Here is an 18020-nt window from a genome sequence, read left to right on the forward strand (position 1 = left end):
CAATTTCAGAGCATAAAAATTATCTTTCATTATAATTCATATTTGTAATGTATAGTGTTAATAAGTTTAGAGTAGAAAAATTAACTTACTTCATAACTCACATATATAATAAAACTCACATTGTAATGTTTACATGGTTAGCTGCAAGGTATCTAAAGTTTTATACATTTATAATTTATACTTGGAAAGTGTTTAAGTGTCTTTTAATTGCAGAGCACCACTTTGTTGGAAGGGTGCAACCCAAAGTTCAAGGGCTGACACTGACCTGTGTGGCGATGACATGAAGCCCGAGGGAAGTGGGATGTCCCTCCATTTATTGTGATGCTGGCTGAGACACATCACAACATTTTCTGGCCTCTTGGTTAATGGTAACCTTGATTCTCATTCCCTTGCTACAGAAACACAAGCTAGTTAGGATATACGTGCTCCTCGGTATGCTGTGACAACTTCATGCAAATGAAATGGAAAGCAGAAAAAAAATCGTCAGAAAATCTGGGTGAATTCATTTGGAGGCATCCAACTGACAGGCTTTTGACAAAAAAAAAAAACATAAAAAATCAATTTTTATTTGAGCAACACAGTATTATAAATTATTGTGATTCGATAATGAATTTATTTAGGGCCAGAAGAAAAGTGATTACATAAGAATATCAGCTTCCTTTTTTTGTTCTAGTTATGCAAAAAAATATTGAAAACATCAACTGTATTTTAAATACTGAGGACAATGATTATTATTTTTCAAACCTCATAGTTTTGAATGGTTGAATTTGCAATCCTGGATCTAATCTCAGTGCTTATGCTTTTGTAGCTAAAGAAGACACTCTCCTGCTGTAGAATTCCCTCACACCAAAAATAAGATTGGACCAAAATGTAATTATTCCCTTGGCTTTGGTGTAGGGTGTTAGCCATGATCTGCAATTCTGCTTGTGGAAATGATAAACTGGATTTCTTGTAAGTGATTGAGAGAGACCTTTCACACCATCAAATAACAATTTCTTAGAACTGCTAGTATATTTAAGAAATGCTAATAATAGTAAATTAGAGCAGTGTTTCCACTTACTGCTAAGATGGGAAATGTATGTTCAAATGTCTTCAAGACACAAACTTCTAGGTAGGTTCTTATTTTAATCAGAGCCTTTTTGGCCCTCTTCTTGTTTGTCAGAAATCTCGTGAAATAAAGCTTTGGGGGCTTTTGGGTAATACAAGACCTAGATACTCTACACAGGCTGCAGCATTGCTAAACTAGATATTTTTCACAACAGTGAAAATTTTGGAACAGGGTGCAGCTGTGAGTTTATTATTGCAACATGGGAGCAGGTTCAATCCTCACAGTCCTAAAGAAATACTAGTCAAGTACAACCCTGAATTTCTATCTAAAAAAACCACGAATGGTTGATAACAACTGAGACAGTCTCTGAAATCAGAAAAAGAGCAAAAAGATGGGAGAGAGATCTATGTAAGTCTCAGTCTCGGTTATTTAACAACCATGGCAAGCTAGAAACTAAAATGGAAAGCCTAGCAGTAGTGGCACTCTGATTCCAACTAGCCACCACTGTTTATTTTGAGAGAGTATATAGAAAGAGGAGGGAGGGATTTGTGAGGGAGCTGAGGGAGTGCTCTGTGTTTCACCATATCCTGTTTTGAACAGTTTCATTAGGCTTACCCCACAATTAATTTTAGGTCCTTGCAGCACCCTAAGGATATCTACTCTTTCCTGGCTCTGAGCTCCAGAAGCTCACACTGAATTGATGATACTTATAGACCACAAACTTCTTCCAAGCTCATCCATGGTCAATAAAGCAAATTATTTGCTGCATTCCAAAGTTTTGGATTATAGCATTAGTCTGGATTTGGACTGTTGGGGAGTTAGTAACACACCTTAGTAACCCGAGTTACTACCTACTTAATGACCTAGGATGTATTGATATTATTTTGGAGCTTAGAATGAGAAAAAATGAAACATTTAAAGACATTGCTTGTTGATATGCAGAAAGCCAGTGGATCCTACAAAATTGAAGTGCTAATGAAGACTGAAAATTAAAAGCATAGCATATACTATAAGAGGGCCTAATGTAATTTTAATTAATAAGACTAAAACTCACAAACTATCCGTAGAGCATGTTCAGTATACTGGGCAGACTAGAAGCAAATTTATAGCTACAGAATCTACAGTTATTTCTTAGAATATTTTTTCCTAACAAAATTATTTCTAAAAAATAATAAAAGGTTGAATTAAATGTGAGAAAAAAAGTATCATTAACTGAGCTGAATTTTTAGGTAGCTGTTTTTTGCTGGTACTGAATAAACCCAGGTTCCTAAAAATAAAGCTTGGGAACCAGTAACAGCAATGTCATTGATAGTACCAGCAATTGTAATTATCCTCTCCACTTGCAAGCATTTCAAAATAATACCTAATGTTATGAAAATAGGAGAGTGTCTGCTTCAATCTATCTGCTAATCTAGATGAAGGACCCTTCTTTGCTCAGAATTAATGGGACAGGAGAGGTGTGGGTACACTTATACATGCAAAGATTATTTATTTATATGGCCTGGGAAACAAGAAGTTAGGTGTGACAGGCTTGAGCAATGCCTGTTATCGTTTCTGCAGGTAGCCTGCTACACTGAAATCAGTCCCGTGATAATTATTTCCACGGGCTTGATTGGGTGGCATTGCATCACAACTCCATTTTCAACTTTATATCCAAACCATTTTTGCAGTTCAAAAAGTAGATTAATCTCAAAGCACTTGACAGTTGTATGATGACAGGAAATGTACTTTAAGAAAATGATGAGGAAGAACACAAATGACACAGGAAGAGGCAGGTAGCACTGATCAGTGGCTCTGCACATGGTATGCTTATTCTGTACTGATAAATTATGAGAAGTCTGATGCATACCAATATCTGAACATGATTAGATTGGTAACTGAAAATAACAAAACTTATTTCATCTCCATTTATTCATCTTTTTTGAAGCAGCAGAAGAGAAAACTTGATGAGTGGCTCAACTAATTAGTTTATATAGATAAAGATTTCTCAGTTACTTTGAACTGGAGATATTTCTTGGATGTGAGCTACTTCATGTTTTAGGCACAATTACATTTTAGCATAGCTGAGATTTGCTATTGCTGACAGTTAATAATTTCCTTACATCCTTAGCTTGTAAGCTACTTCTAGACTACCCAATGGAACATTAACTTGTAAGAAATCATATGCTAATACTAATCTGACATATTTTTAAAACCAATGTATAAAATGATCAGTCAGGAAATACAACTTCTGGCTGTACCTTTTCCAAGATTTCATAAGCCAAACATAACTGAAACATATAGACTTTTTTTTTTTTTAAAAAAAAAAAAAAAAACAAAAACAAACAGTAATTACTGTTGGATTGCTTCTACAGTTTTTGATGCTCAGAACTATGTATAAGACCACAGGACCTGACCATCTAAATGATCATCTGTATGACAGTGTAGATCTTGTTATACAAATGCAGCAACTGGAACCACGAAGGAAAGAATAACTGAAGAAAATGTTTTTGTTATATCCTTCTTTCTCATAGAAGCATTCCATTCTCACCACAATAACAATGACTTTTTACAAAAACTATAGAAACAAAATAACAATTACAACAGAGTAGTCCAAGAAAGATCTCACCCAGAAAAAGTCTGCTCATAAATTAGAGATTTGGGGAACAATGTGATCATTGTTAACTGGTTACTTCTGATAAATTAGTTATGTTAGCTTCATTGTTTTAAAATAAACAATCATCAGTAGATTCTCTAGGGTTATATGTCAAGGAGATTTGTAACGGTGTACCTACTCCTAAGAGCATCAGTAGATGAACTTGAGCTTAATTAAATAAGAATTTAGAAAAAAGTTGTTGATAATTGCAGTAGAAATAACGTGAACACGATCACCTAAAAAGACACTCCTTTTATCTCCTCTCCTGAGAGGTCCTGAAGAACTTGAAGAATTTACCTGAAAATTAAAAAAAATCTCCCTTACAACCTAGTCTACCTGCCTTGGATTGGATGAAGGAAATATGCTTTGTAAATTCAACTCTAGATTAAAGAGTCCAAATATCAAAAACTGAGCAAAAATATTTTGAAAAATCTGTCCCACAAAGCCGACAAATGTGTCACTGTCAAGTAGTACTTCTGACAAAAATTTAATGAGGAGATTTTAATGATCTAAGATGGAATCTAAGAATGTGAACTGTACTCCAGAACCGACAACTGATTAGGACAGCTGCATCCCAGACGCAGGCAGCCCTCCTGATTCTAAGCAAAGTCTGGTTGCACCTATATTAATGCTACAGTTCAGACCAGGAGTACACTTTCACATCACTCCTGAAGCACATGTATTCTTTATTTTAGCAAAATCTACCTTATTCCTCTTTTTTCCAAGGTACTTCACAGCTCTCATTCTAGTGCATCCAGCCTTGGCAATAGCTATACTGTCCTTATTTATGCTGAGTCAGCGTCTCTCACTAATTGTTCACTCCTCTTTCTTTTATTAAGAGATAGCTATCATATCATATCAAGAAGGAAACTTCCAAGTGTAAATTAGATAAACTTTTGGTGATAATCTATTCGCACATTTTGTGTAAATGCAAAGGAGTTTTCAAGTACTTTAGAGTCTGGAAGTTGCTTCATTCACTGATCTAAAATAGCTTGACTTTGGTCACAGACACAGAGCAAAAGATTTCTCTCATTTTTCTTTGCAGAAGGCTATTGATGAGCTACAGTGAGTGGCTAACAGGGATACGCTGCATATATCTATTGGGCTAAACACCTAGTAGACTAACTAATTTAATGAATTACCATTTTCAAGCACTTAGACTCTTTCCATTTGTAAAAATAAAAAGAAACCTATTAAAGAAATAAAAATTATGTTAGCAGAGATAGTAAGTTTACTATAGCAAGGATTATGACTGCTTACATCATCACACTCAACACAAGAACACTTTCTTAGGAGTTCTAAATTAATACAAATATATTAAGACCCCAATATGGTCTTGGAAGGCACAAGAGAAGCCCACAAAGAAACTGTTTAACTTTGGCCTTTCTCAGTAGAATCAGCTGATCTTTACTGTTTAATATTCAAAGGTCTCCTCCAGCTGTGTCAGGACTGTGATGTGTTCTTGGCACTCAGGACTGGTCGGTCAATAAGAGTCTATAGAGTTTCAAAGGTATTCTCTAGCTGTTTCCCAAGCCCTTCCTTTCACTCTTCATAGCAGTGAGAAGTCACCGCAGCATGTGTTCTCAGGACACTATGTCACCAGAGTTGCACTGAGTTTTCACTTTCAAAGGCAGAAGCAGGTAAAGTCCCACTCCTTCAGCAGCTAACACTATGAAGAATACTCAGGTAACGATTTCTGTTCAGTATTCTTTGCATTTTTTCATGCTAAATTTAAAATCTACTATAAGGAAAAAAAACAACTTACCTTCTGTAAATAGTCAGTTCCCCAGAGCTGGAACAATGTCTTCCATTTTGTTTCAAAACACTAAGCATGCCTGGAATCATATCTGAAATAAATAGTTAGAAGAGCAGTATAGTTAGTATAGCTATGTTTTCAGGCACATCTATACTTACCAGTCTGTAACTGTTTGATGGGGATAGAGTCTGTTAATGCCTACCAACATCCTCCCCAGAATGCCCACCAATTCATCCTCAAAACAGAAGCATCTGGCTTCTGTTTGGCATTGCCATCACATGGCAATAGATAGAAGTGCAGTAATGGGTACAATTTGTAATGGTTAAAGCCTCAGAACAGCTAATATACATACTTTGATAGTGCAAGTAGTTATAGAGCCCAGTTTGCAAAGGTTGCTCATTACAGATACCATATCAGACAAAGGATGTAGAGGCTGAAGAAAAAACATTTCTACTGAGGTCTCTTAACCTTTCCTTTTTGACTTTCTTTTTTAATTCACTCTTTATCACTTTCCTACAACATCAATGTCTCCTCTATCAGACAGAACATGGTCTTCCTGTGTGAGCTGTGGCTTATACCAACTTCCTGGTTTGCAAAATCAGTTTATAAACCTTCACATCCTTCTGAACAAAATTTTCAGTCCCGAGGCTTGATTAACAAACCAGGCCTTGGAACGTCCAAGATTCTCCATCATGTAGACCAAACCAGAGATTACATAATTTTTATTGGACTACAGAACCTTTGTTTTCTCAAGTACTTGACTATCAGGTACTTTGTTCTCCCATGTAGTATTCAACGTATGGCAAAATGAGTGACATAAACAATAACATGTGATTTCCTAGATGAAGTAGTAACATGAGAATGCACACTACTCAGTATTTTGAAGGGTAGAATCTGTTTTGGAGGACAGTGGGAATGGAATATACAACAAAGTCCAGTTCTTATCATTGTTTCATTATCATGTAACACTGGGTATAAGGGGTACACAGAGAGACCAGCATAGAAGGAAATGCAGAAATGAAGACAGTACAGCAGCAAAGAGCTCCAAACAGGTGAGGGATGGGCATGTAAAGAGAGCCTGTTTACAGGGAAGCATAACTCATGGGGTACCTTTCTGTGAAATGGAAGAAAGGAGTCCCTGGTATGTATGTAAGCCACACAGTTTACAAGACTGGTGAAGTGGACGTGACCTATACACTGGATAAATACAGCTGCCCTCAAGATAACACATTTTTCTGAAATAACTAAATAAACTGCTTCACACTAGTAGCATTCCCTTCCATATACTAGTCATGAAAATGCTTTCAACTCAGAGTTTACTTAATTACAAATACCTAGCTAGCTAGCTAAGGCAAAGATCATGTGTTTTTGAAGTGGTCACTCTTGTCCTACTATCTAATCATCCCCTTGTCTGCTGCTGCTACTCATGATGTTAAGCCTAAATGTAAGATTATCACCTTTTGGAGGCAGAGACCAAGAATTATGTCTTTGAAGCACAATAAATGCTAATTAGGTATAATCAATAATAATGATAGTTTTGTAATGGAAAATAGGAAGGTGAGGAAAAAGAAACAGCTGAGATCATGATAATTACTTTGTAGTAGGACTGACAGCAAAAACTAGTGTGAAAAGCTGGCCACTTGAGGAAACAGCTATTTATTTTCATTTTCCTTACAGTTAAAATAGTTATGTTAAAGTGTACTAAGTGTCACACTAAACATGATTTGTAACTTTAACAAGCTCTGGAAGTGAAGCTGTACTTTCTTTCTACTTGAGGTGTGTGTATCTCTGAGGGTTTTGATGTAGTAACCTCTTTGGAATGCTGCAATTACCACCTACGTGGCAAATTGGTACATTCCTCTGCTAGTAATCCACTCCTCCATTTAGCCAGAGGACAGGGAGGAGAAGGAGGTGACTCTAGTGGAGGGAACAGTCAGAGCCACAGAGCATTCTACTGGAAGAGCAAAGAAGCACTAGGCTTAAACTCACAATATAGGATTTAAAAGCCTTCCACATGGAGCGTAAAAGCCCTGTACACCCATGAGATACAAGATAATTTGGACAAAACCAGGAATTGAGCTCCTTGACAATTCTGATCTAATGCTTTAAGTTCCTGCTTACCACTGAATTCTGGCTTTTTTTTTTTTTTTTTTTTTTTCTCTGACAGAGTCACAGTTAAATGTTACACATCCAAATGGCAATTTCATGCTACAGCTGTTTTTTGCTTTCCAGTCCAAGAAGTTACACTACATCTGTGTAATGGTATCAACTTATATAAACATATACATGTGCAAATAAACAAATAAATATCAGCATGTATCAGCATAATGCTACCATTCCAGGACTCAAGTTTTACAAGGAAAATAATGTTTTATCTCCCAAATAGTTGCAGATAGAAGTCAGAGTTTCAGAATGGGTATATACCTTAAAGGAAGAAAAGGTAGTGCTTCACAGACATGAGTTGCTTAGGTTATTTTAAGAACCACTGTGTTATTCTGAACAAGATGGGAGAGCAGCAAGAATTTCACTCATGCTAGTGTTCTTCCCAGTCCAGTTAAAAAAAACCCACAAAACAAAATAAATGCCAAACCACATAAAACTCAGTCTTTTAGTTGCAGTTCAGCAACCTTATACAATTTGCAAGACCAACCACAAGTGCTCTTAGTTCTCTACCTAATTTGACACCTATGTTTTAATCACCATAAAAAAATCCTATGTCAAATCCATGTTTTCTCAGTTGTCTTTATTACTGTTGGCCCATATCCAGTTCTTACACTAACAAAGTAGTACTCAAATTTAAAAAGCATGTTCTGTGTTAGCTTTCCATATTGTACAACTTGCTCTTGATACAACCTGTAGACTTATATTAATACTAAACACAGCACTCTGAAAACCCAAAAATATCAGATTCAGTTGTGAGTAGGTGTAAGATGACACAGTGTTCTGCAGTTTTTATTAATGGAGATAAATGATAGTAAGATGGTGATGAATACTCTTAGTAGCAAGTAGTGTAAATGAGTCTTTTTAGTGCAGTGCTGGATTGTGCTCTGAGTGCAGGTCATAGGCAACTTCTGGTCTTCAGTGGGATTTTTTTGCTATGATGGTTCCACAGAGAACCTGCTGACCATCAAGGCTGTTGCTGGTACAGGGCCCCTCACAGCTGTGCTAGACGTATAGTGACTGGGCAAACAGAAAGCTGAGGTATTGAGTTAGTGTGTGGAATGTCTCACAAATATAACTTCTAAGTCCTCTTATTCTTCCAGCATTTTTTAGTATTTTTGCTCTGCACTTAGAATCTACTGCCCAGCCTTCTTTGGGCCATGAGATCACGATAAGCAGGTAGAGTTCCTGCTCATAAGGACTGACAAATTAATTTTCTTGAGTTCCTTCAATCTGATGTTCCATCTAGTAAATGGATTCCTTACAGAAGGCATTATTTTTTACAATAAGTTTGAATGCAATTTTAATATATAACCATCCTTAAGGATAAGTATTAATTTACTATAATCCATTAATTTAAAGACTTTCAAGCTTAGTATGATGTTATCCACAGCATGAAAGACAGGCTATCTGTTAACATCACCCTTTCAGAAAAAAAACAGCAACCTTGTAGCAACTGTAGTTATAGAGAACAGTGATATAAATATCCTTAATATAACTTTTAATATAGATTTAACAAGTGAAAATATTTTGGAGAGTCAACTCAAGGTCAGATGTCTAAGGACCACCTGACAGTGATTCACTACCCTGTAGTGATTCATAAAGCACTGACAGAATTTCTAGAGTAACTCAAAAAAATACATTCTACTATCTGCTATAGCTGCATACTCATACTGTTGGTTGTACTACCGATGCATAAATATGCCTTTGCATGTCTGCTTTAAACGGGTTAAACCACATCTACATCCACAGTGTAAGATATTAACTAAATACGTGAAACTAGGTCACTGTGTATAGTTTTCAATATTAATTCAAATGAGGTAATACAACTGGGAATAAAAAGATAACATAAGTGAAAAACAGCATAGGAAAAGGGAAAAAAGGAAAATATGCACATATCTCAAGTCAGAAAAAGTAGCTGTGGGAGAACATACATCTAATAACTAGGTAGTCCACAGGATTTAGCTGTGGAGCCAAACACTTTCAGCTTCATATCTGAGTTCACAGCAAGACAAGTTTCATCTTTAATTTAAGGAATCTTTTATTTTTACATTTCCTTCTTCATCAATGTGAAAGTAAAATCAGGCACACGTGCCTTCCAGTAATAATAACAAAAATGAGTGTTTTTATCATAGTCTATAAACCTGTGGTCTACACATCCAAAGATCTAAATTATAGAATAACCTTTTTAAAAAAATCAGCCAGCCTGCATTAAAGTAATATATAATTTCTATACATCAGTTCCTCATATGCCAGGTAATTTTCTGCAGAATACAGCATGGTGAATAACATCTCCAAAGGCATTCAATGGATATTTGAACTGTTTCATTATATAAAGCCATGTGGTGGTCCAAAGAAAGACCCGTCCTGGACTTTTTGAAACCTTTGTGTCAAATTTCAGAACTTAATTTGGAGAACACGCTTGAAACAGGGCCCAGAAATCTGTGTACAGTTAGATCCAAGATGAGCATAGACTATGAGGTTTCCCGATGGCTAAACATGATATGATGTGATGGATGTGAGAGCAATGGAGCTGTAAACTGTAGGAGATGAGTATTTATTTATTATAAAGTAAGTGCTTAACTGTAGGTAGTGCAATCTGAAGGCACATACACAAGCAGACCTTCAGATGCAAAGCACCATGAGATTGGGCATGGTATAAACTGCTGTATAGACCCTGGTACATGTACAGTAGGATTACATATCAAGCACATATGGAGGGTGAATCCAAGGCCCTACCACTCCTTGTGACAGTCCTGATGATAGGGCAGATATAAGCAGCTCTTGATGAGTGCAGTGCTCAAACAAATGTTAGTGTTACTGGTACACTGTGGGAGTGATCTGAGTGGGCAGAATTAACATTGTGTGGACGGGAAACTAATTCTTGGTTTCCTGTTTTTAAATGTCTCTGTTCTGCTGACCTTGATACACTGTAAGAATATTACCCACTACCAGTTGCTCCTCATCCATATGCTAAGAAGAGGTTTTTCTCTGTTAATAGTACCAGCAGCAATGGAAGTGGCAATATTTAGAGATCACATCCAACAGCAGCAGCAAAATTGATGGTTCTTTGCTTAGAAGATACCTGTTCAGCCAAGTAGGAGTTCGGCTAGGAGCATTCTTGTTTTCAGCAGAAAACAATTACTGATTAACTGGGAAAGGCAGTGAAAATGATGGAGAAGGAAACAAACATCACAACTCTTGAAAAAGAAGCGTGCTAACTGTCTATCACTAGCTGTCATCCACTTCTGCATGTTCTGAAGCTACCAAAAGTTCTCAGGGTACAGCAGTCACAATTTCCAAGAAAGGAAGCTTAGGCCACAGAAACACCTTTATACTGTGCGAATATCTCCTCAGTTAATTCAGAGCAATCCTTAAATTCTTAGCATTGGAAACAGACTAGTGTAAGTGGTGTGCACTAATTACTGTCACAATTGTTTAGCATTTCAAAGTATCCTCATGTCTGAGTTTCATGCCAAAATTTTAATGTAATGAAATACTTAATAAAGCATTAATACTAAAAAATGCTAAAGATGTTGTAGTATCCTTTACTTTTACTGCTTTCCCCCATGTTTGAAAACATATACATCAAACATATATACATGTTGAAAGAGTATATTTATTAGCACTACGTTGAGTATATAATTATAGCAAATTAAATACAGAACGCTGAGAATTAACTTTATGAGACAAAAGTTACTATTATAGTAATTACTATTAAGAGTTACTTTTGTATATGACATCAGAAGACTTTAAAATGTGAAGTTCAAGCACATAAAACCTTAGAGTCTGATTTAGTACTTACATTTCCAGTGATTTTTATGATTTCTGGGTGAAATTCACAATGGTATTTTAGCTATACTGAAGAAGGGTGAAGTGAAAGATGGAGAAATTGAGTCCTTGTTAACACACTACAATGAACTGGCTGAAGAGCTAGAAATAGGGCTGACAAAATAATGCAGACTTTTGACCACATCCAGGTAGAAAATGTTTTTTCAGCCTCTACAGGAGTTCTTTTCCCCCTGAGATTTCAATTTTAATAAAGTATCTTATTTTCAAAAGTGAAAACCAGATGACAATTGAAATAAGTTTGGAAGTGCATCCGTGGTTACAATTAGTTACTCAAGCCCCTCTTCCCTTCTGTGGTCCAGAACTCCTCAGCAGAGTACTGTTCCATTTTGGTATAATACCACTAGAGCCCTATGACTGTGATGCCTGCTAGGACATACTGTGCAGCTGGGGAGACAGAAAAATAGGACATAAGATACCTGGGAGTGCAAACCTCACCAGGCTGTTGGCAGTACATTTCAACCACTACCATGTCCTCCTCCATTTTGAAGGATCTGGAAATATAGTCCATGGGCAGCTGTGTCCAGCACAGGGACTCTTTAATTCTTAAGTTTATTAACATCATGGTAACAGACTGCAGGTTACCTTTGTTGTAGAGCCTCAGCCCATACATTAATGGACACTCCATGAAAACCTGAGAATAATCATCTTGTTCTTCATTTTACTGACTTTTTCTTGAGTCTCACACATTAATTATTTTATTCCAGACTGAATGGTGTGCTTCCTGTTGAACAAAACAGTATTTTTTTTATTTGCTTACAGTACAAGTAAAACTAGAAAATAAGAGTTAAATTAACTTCTATTCCTATAAAAAAAAAAAAAAGTTGAAAAATTTTCTCTGCAGAGGTTTCTCATAAACTCTAATTGAAGTCTCTGTTTTTTACATTCAGCTGCCTCCTCTCAGAATCAATCTTTTAAAAAATAAGGTAAAAGCAATTACTTCAATGCAACATTAATACACATAGTTTAAGCAACCTCAGTTTAATAATTTCAGTGAGATTATACAGGATTACAGAATCTGAAATGGATACAGTCGAAGAGTTAAATATTCAAAGCCAATTTATTTGTCAAAATCTTTCTGATGAAAGGCTTTGTAGCATGAAAACAATTATAAGCAGATATCTTCTTAGTGTAACAGAAACAGTGTTAAATTGGTTTACTTTTATATAACATGAATGTGATAAAATATTACTGTACAGTTAAAACACACAAATAATGCTTAAAATAAAATGCCCATTCTTTTCCAAAATTTCTATGATGTAATAAACCTTTGTTACAGTACTGTTGAACAGTAGGCTATTAAATTACATTTGATCATTTTTGTCAGAAGACCATGAGAAATCAAGGTAAATGGTACAACTTAGAAAATATTCTAATTTATTCCAAAAATGGCAAAACAAAATTTGAAAAAAAAAAAAAGTTGCCACTGTTCCCAAATCCTTGCTCTGCTGTGCATCAGACACTAAAATGAAAACTCTGAACAGTTTCCCTCTTTTGCCCTTCACTAAAATGCAGGGTCATACAGACGTTAAATTGTAGCTTTCCTCCCTCCGTCATTTTTGTTGTACTATACAGTGCAGCCACAGAAGACACCAGAACTCCCTCTCCTTCCTGCCTTCTCCCTTTGAAACACTCCACAGCCAAGGAAACATCGTCCTTGTCCCACTTTGGTGTCCTCACAGAAGTCCTTCTCCCTTTCTTTCATATCCTGCCCTTAAACATCACCACATGTCTGACTTTCCTGAAGGCTTCACTGACCACCAAGCAGTAGGGTGTTCTTCAGATGATCAGTCTTGCGTTAAAATTGGAGCACTGAAGCATGGACTGAAACACAGAGGTTCTGCCTTCTAAGAGATTCGCTTCCAAACAGCAATAATGCAGCTCTCCCTCTTAAGAAATTTTTAAATTTGAACTCTGGCAGCAGACATAGAAACACCCATCCCCTGCAATTAAATGGGGCCTTTTATGTTAAATGAACTCGGGGAGGCAAGATGACATGTAACAGCAACATTCATTTAGGAACAGTTGCTTCATCACTGATAGAATGTATGTGCTGAAATTTGGAGGAAAGGTTTAATTACCTGACTGAAGGCTTATCTCAGCTGCTAAACTAATAAACATTTACTTTTTTAATACTGTAACTTCCAAACTTCTCTAGTCAATCTTCCAGCACAGATAGAACAAAACTTTCTAGCAACACATGCACAAAGTCTCCAAAACCTTCTTATTTTTAAGGAATTTCTGTGGAAAAGTCAGCTTTGAAACCATGACAGAAATAATCTGATGAACAACTGTCTACTCCTACTAACACATATACTTTATCATTAACTAGCTTTTATTTGCTTTTAATATTCTTGCAGGGAACGTTTTCTCCAATCTGATAAATCCAAAGCACAAAATTCTATCAGCTTTTCGGGAACACAGAAGAATTTAGAGTCTATTTTGTTAGATTCCCACAGAGGTACTGACTTCATGTTTCAAGGAAGACAAAAAACCCGCTATGTATGACTATTTTAAAGAACCTATCGTGAATGTACCCAATCACAGTGTAGGCTAACCTGCCCTGGAACAAACACTAGTTTATAGCATTAATACACCCAATTTCTACTTTTAACTGCTGTTTGTGAAGGTGTATAAACTGTCTGAAGCCTAAATTATGCAAAAGCAAACCTGCAATTACTCAAGGCATGGAAATTAAATTACCCTATATTTACTCTCATCCAGCTGATAACAGAATCTGGAGCTTAAGTTTAACTGAATGGTGCCTGGAGGCCTTGGGAAAAGCTCTGGAGTAACCTAACTGTACCCAACACATCAATGAGGCCCCCAGAGGCCTGGGGAGAGACCTGGAGCTGTACTAGCTGGACAGCCATTACAAGACAGCTTTCTCAGTAGGTCTGATTATAGGCTTTACAAATTACAAAATTATCTGGAAAATGTGCTCCCATCCAGCTTCAGCAGCTGGAATCACTGCTAGAAAATGAATGTTGCTTGTTAAAAACATGTCAAGTTGATGGCTAGAACTTAAAGCTGTAGGACAGATGCACCCAGACTTTTCCAGCTACAGACACAGTATTTTTTCTTTTATTATGATGTTTTACATAAAGCTGTTCTGAGCCACTTAAAACAATCTACCATTTCATATCACTCTTTTTATTCTTTTTCCTTACCATGTCTCAGTGCCTGGGTCCATCTAGATTCCTTCCTATTGCTGGTATTCTTATCTAGACTTCTCCATTACCAGCTTTCATTCCTAGAGTACACCCATACAATTATCTTTAACAAACAATATCGCAGCATAAATCTCAGGCCTACGAACCTTTCATACTCTGTGAGAACAAAAGCATTCAAAGCGAACTCTGGCAACTAAACCTAAGCAGTACAGTTTTCCTGAGTCCCAAATTATTAATTTCAGTTACAGTTTAATAATTTTTAGCCTTACTGTTTGCAACTGATTGTCCTAGAAAAATGCTGTGTGCAAGTTGAATGCCATTAAAAAAATCCATGTAACAAAAACATGAAGTTAAAATAACCACAGTTATAGAGAAAGATTGCCCAAGCAGAATGATTTTCAGTTTTCACATTAAGTTTATTTGTACATAAACAAAACATACAAGGAGACAGATACAAATGTGAGCAATTACAGAATCAGTAGATGAACGACAGCACAAATAATAAACAAATGCCTAACATACACCTGGTTTCATATCCTAAAATTTCCCGTTCTTTAGGAGATAAATAGATTCTTGAGCTTTGCACTAAAATATATAAACAGTTCCTGAACTTTTTAACACTGAAATCTACTCATTAGATTCAATTATCACTTTAAAATACCGAACTGTCAAGGATGTATTCATTTCCTCTTCCTCTACATGGGAATATATTACCAAAACATTCGCTAGACACCTAAAAAAAAATATTACGATTTTAACCTGCAGGAACAGAGTCTTCAGCCATTAAAACAGACAAGCGAGTGTGTCCGTACAGAAATCCACAGACTTCCTCAGAAGGAAGAACCAGAGAACTGAATCGCCCAGCCTAGTCTTAGCAGAAGCCTGAACAACAGAAGGTGGCGAACTGGCGCCACCCTCCGCTGTGAAGCTGGAAATGTTAATTTTTCAGCTATGATAAAACATTGCATTATTCTTACCCGATCATCCTCGACTTTCTGCTGAGATATTTATCTCCTGCCAGCCCACTATGCTAGTCTCTAGGTTAGCATACACTCAAGTAAGATCCTTTCTTATGGCGTTTAAATCAATCATTCACGTCCACAAAACGTATACACCAATTTATTTCAGAATTATATTCCAAACTCTCCTTAGTAATAATACTACAAAACACCTTGACAACAGTTAACCTACTAATGCCCTCCAACGACTGATCTTGCTAAAACAATATTACCTCATTATTTTGCTACTCTTAAGGGTGTTAAGCAAGCAACTGTGAGCCTTACTTTTGCATTTGGAACCAATATTTCAATGCATATTATTAGAGCAGATACCACTCTCCAGGTTTAGGCTGTATGTAGGACCCTTACAGACAATGGCTGTAAGGACAATTACAATACAAAGAAATTTTAAAAACAGCTCCTGAATATACCCCACAAAAGAACAGATTGTTCATTTTGTAGAAACCTTTCCCTTGGGATATCACTAGCAAGAAATAAATCTTTCTGTTCTCCTGAACTTTTATATGTAATTTTGAGTCTAAAAAAAACACTTCAAAAAAGACTTCCACTATTATCATTTAACTCCATTTCAGAGCATCATGCTTTCAAATAACTGTACTTAAGTCTGTGAGTCTTAAGTGACTACAAATATCTTTTTTCCTTTAAAATTGATTAGAAGGCATCATTTGATGTTTCTTATCACTACACAATATTAGGCTTCAGTTTATTTGCCAGTCAGACTTAGAACTGAGAAATATAGGACTCTATGTTTGTTAGAAAATTCAATACAAGGAACCTACCTCTATTAGTACTTGGAGCCTGAGTCATCCAGCTTAAGAACCTTGCTAGGCTGCAGCACAATTCTCTTCTTTCGTGGCCAGCTTTCATTCTCATTGCAAAAAGGCTCTATAGGGAAAAGAACATCTCCATCTGAAGTTGTACTGAGATACTGCAGTAGCACACACACGGACACAGAGAAGCAAAGTACTCCTGGGTCTCACAAATTACATAAGCTTACATGAACCAAGGTAAACAATTTTACTATTTGTCAAGTATAGTCTATGATACCAAACTTCATTTGTCTAGTACTCCGAGATTATTATACAGGGTGAGCAGCCACCAACGGATGAAAGGTTGTAAACAGCACATGCATATCACATAAAAAATTTTGAAACAAAGGGATTTATGGAGACATTACACAATGAGACAAACACATGACAGGCAACAAGACGGTGCAAGTTCCTACAGAAACCCAAGAGACAGCAACGGCACAGACAGCTAATAATGCCACCTGACTAACCACCAGGAACATAGTTTTCTGTCTGTATTGCTCTCAGGTTGATTTTCCTACCACTGCAACTGCTGGCAAGTTTGCATGCTAATTCTGCTTAGGAATTTGACCCTGTGAGAAGCAGTGATTACTAAAACATGTAACAGAAGTTACACCTTGCTCAGGACTTACATGCTCTGAAATCAACATTCCCCTTCCCCCTTTTAAATGGCCACTGCACCACTTAGACAGCTGCGCTTTTATGCGAACCTGAGAACTAGGAAGCCTCTGCTTTATTTTAGTAAGCACCTTCTCTAAATTAGCAAATGCACAGGTAAGTTTTACAGACTGTAACTCAGGGTTGAGCTCTCCTTCATGCCGATACATTAAAATGGCAGGTGTATAAGCTCTTTAAGTTTGCACAAAACCCAAATACTCATGGGCAAATTAATTTTCTGTGTACAGGCACATTAAAAAAAAAAAAAAAAAAAAAAAAAAAAGAGTTTCACCTGTTTTTCTGGTAGGGGTGGAGCTCACCTATAATGAAACACTCATTACCGTGGGTGGTGCTGCACCCACCGTTGGTACAGAAACCCCTCACCCAGTTTTATGAAACTTCTTCAGGTGATTGGGCTCACAGAGATCTAGCAGGTTTGTGTTTTACCAGTCACTGCTCCTGAATTCCGAGGTGCTGCGCTACCCTGCTACTGGAGAAGATACACGGGCTGTGCGCTGCGCCACCCTGCTACTGGAGAGGACACACGGGCTGTGCCTACAGAGGGACATTCGCTCAGCAAAGTAACCCAAATAACCTTTTAAAAGTTAACTGATGCACAGAGTACCAGGCGCAGTTAAAGGCTAGTTTGAGCACCCGGCTGCGGTTAGTTGTGCCTCTACCCACCTGACCGCCCCCCAGGCCGCCGCCTCTGAGGCGCACACCGGCGCCGCTTCCCGCCTTCCGCCCCGCCGAGGCAGCGGGCGCCAACGAGCGGGCCGGGCTCCCGCAGCCGCCGGGCCCAGCGGGGCTCTCAGCCGGCCTCGCCTCCCGCAGCGGGCGCGCAGGCTCACGGCAGAGCCAGAGCGCTAACCCCGGCCCGGCCCGCCTCGGCAGCGGCGGTCCTGCCGCCTCCG

The 18020-nt window shown here is 37.3% G+C and overlaps 1 protein-coding gene across 1 annotated transcript in view; it reads right to left on the bottom strand.

Annotated features, from left to right (window-relative positions):
• LOC116963542 (hornerin-like) overlaps positions 1–17073 on the bottom strand; it is an 84115-nt gene extending 67042 nt beyond the window's left edge. Inside the window, exons 1-2 of the mRNA XM_042784686.1 lie at positions 16420–17073; positions 5449–5530 (exon numbers count right to left, since the gene is read on the bottom strand). The gene's annotated coding sequence lies outside the window, so the exon portion shown is untranslated. The remainder of the gene's footprint in view (positions 1–5448; positions 5531–16419) is intronic.
• Positions 17074–18020: the final 947 nt, after the last annotated feature.

The sequence above is a fragment of the Tyto alba genome, unplaced genomic scaffold (assembly GCF_018691265.1).
Source record: "Tyto alba isolate M040663 unplaced genomic scaffold, T.alba_DEE_v4.0 Super-Scaffold_1000006, whole genome shotgun sequence".
Taxonomy (NCBI): domain Eukaryota; kingdom Metazoa; phylum Chordata; class Aves; order Strigiformes; family Tytonidae; genus Tyto; species Tyto alba.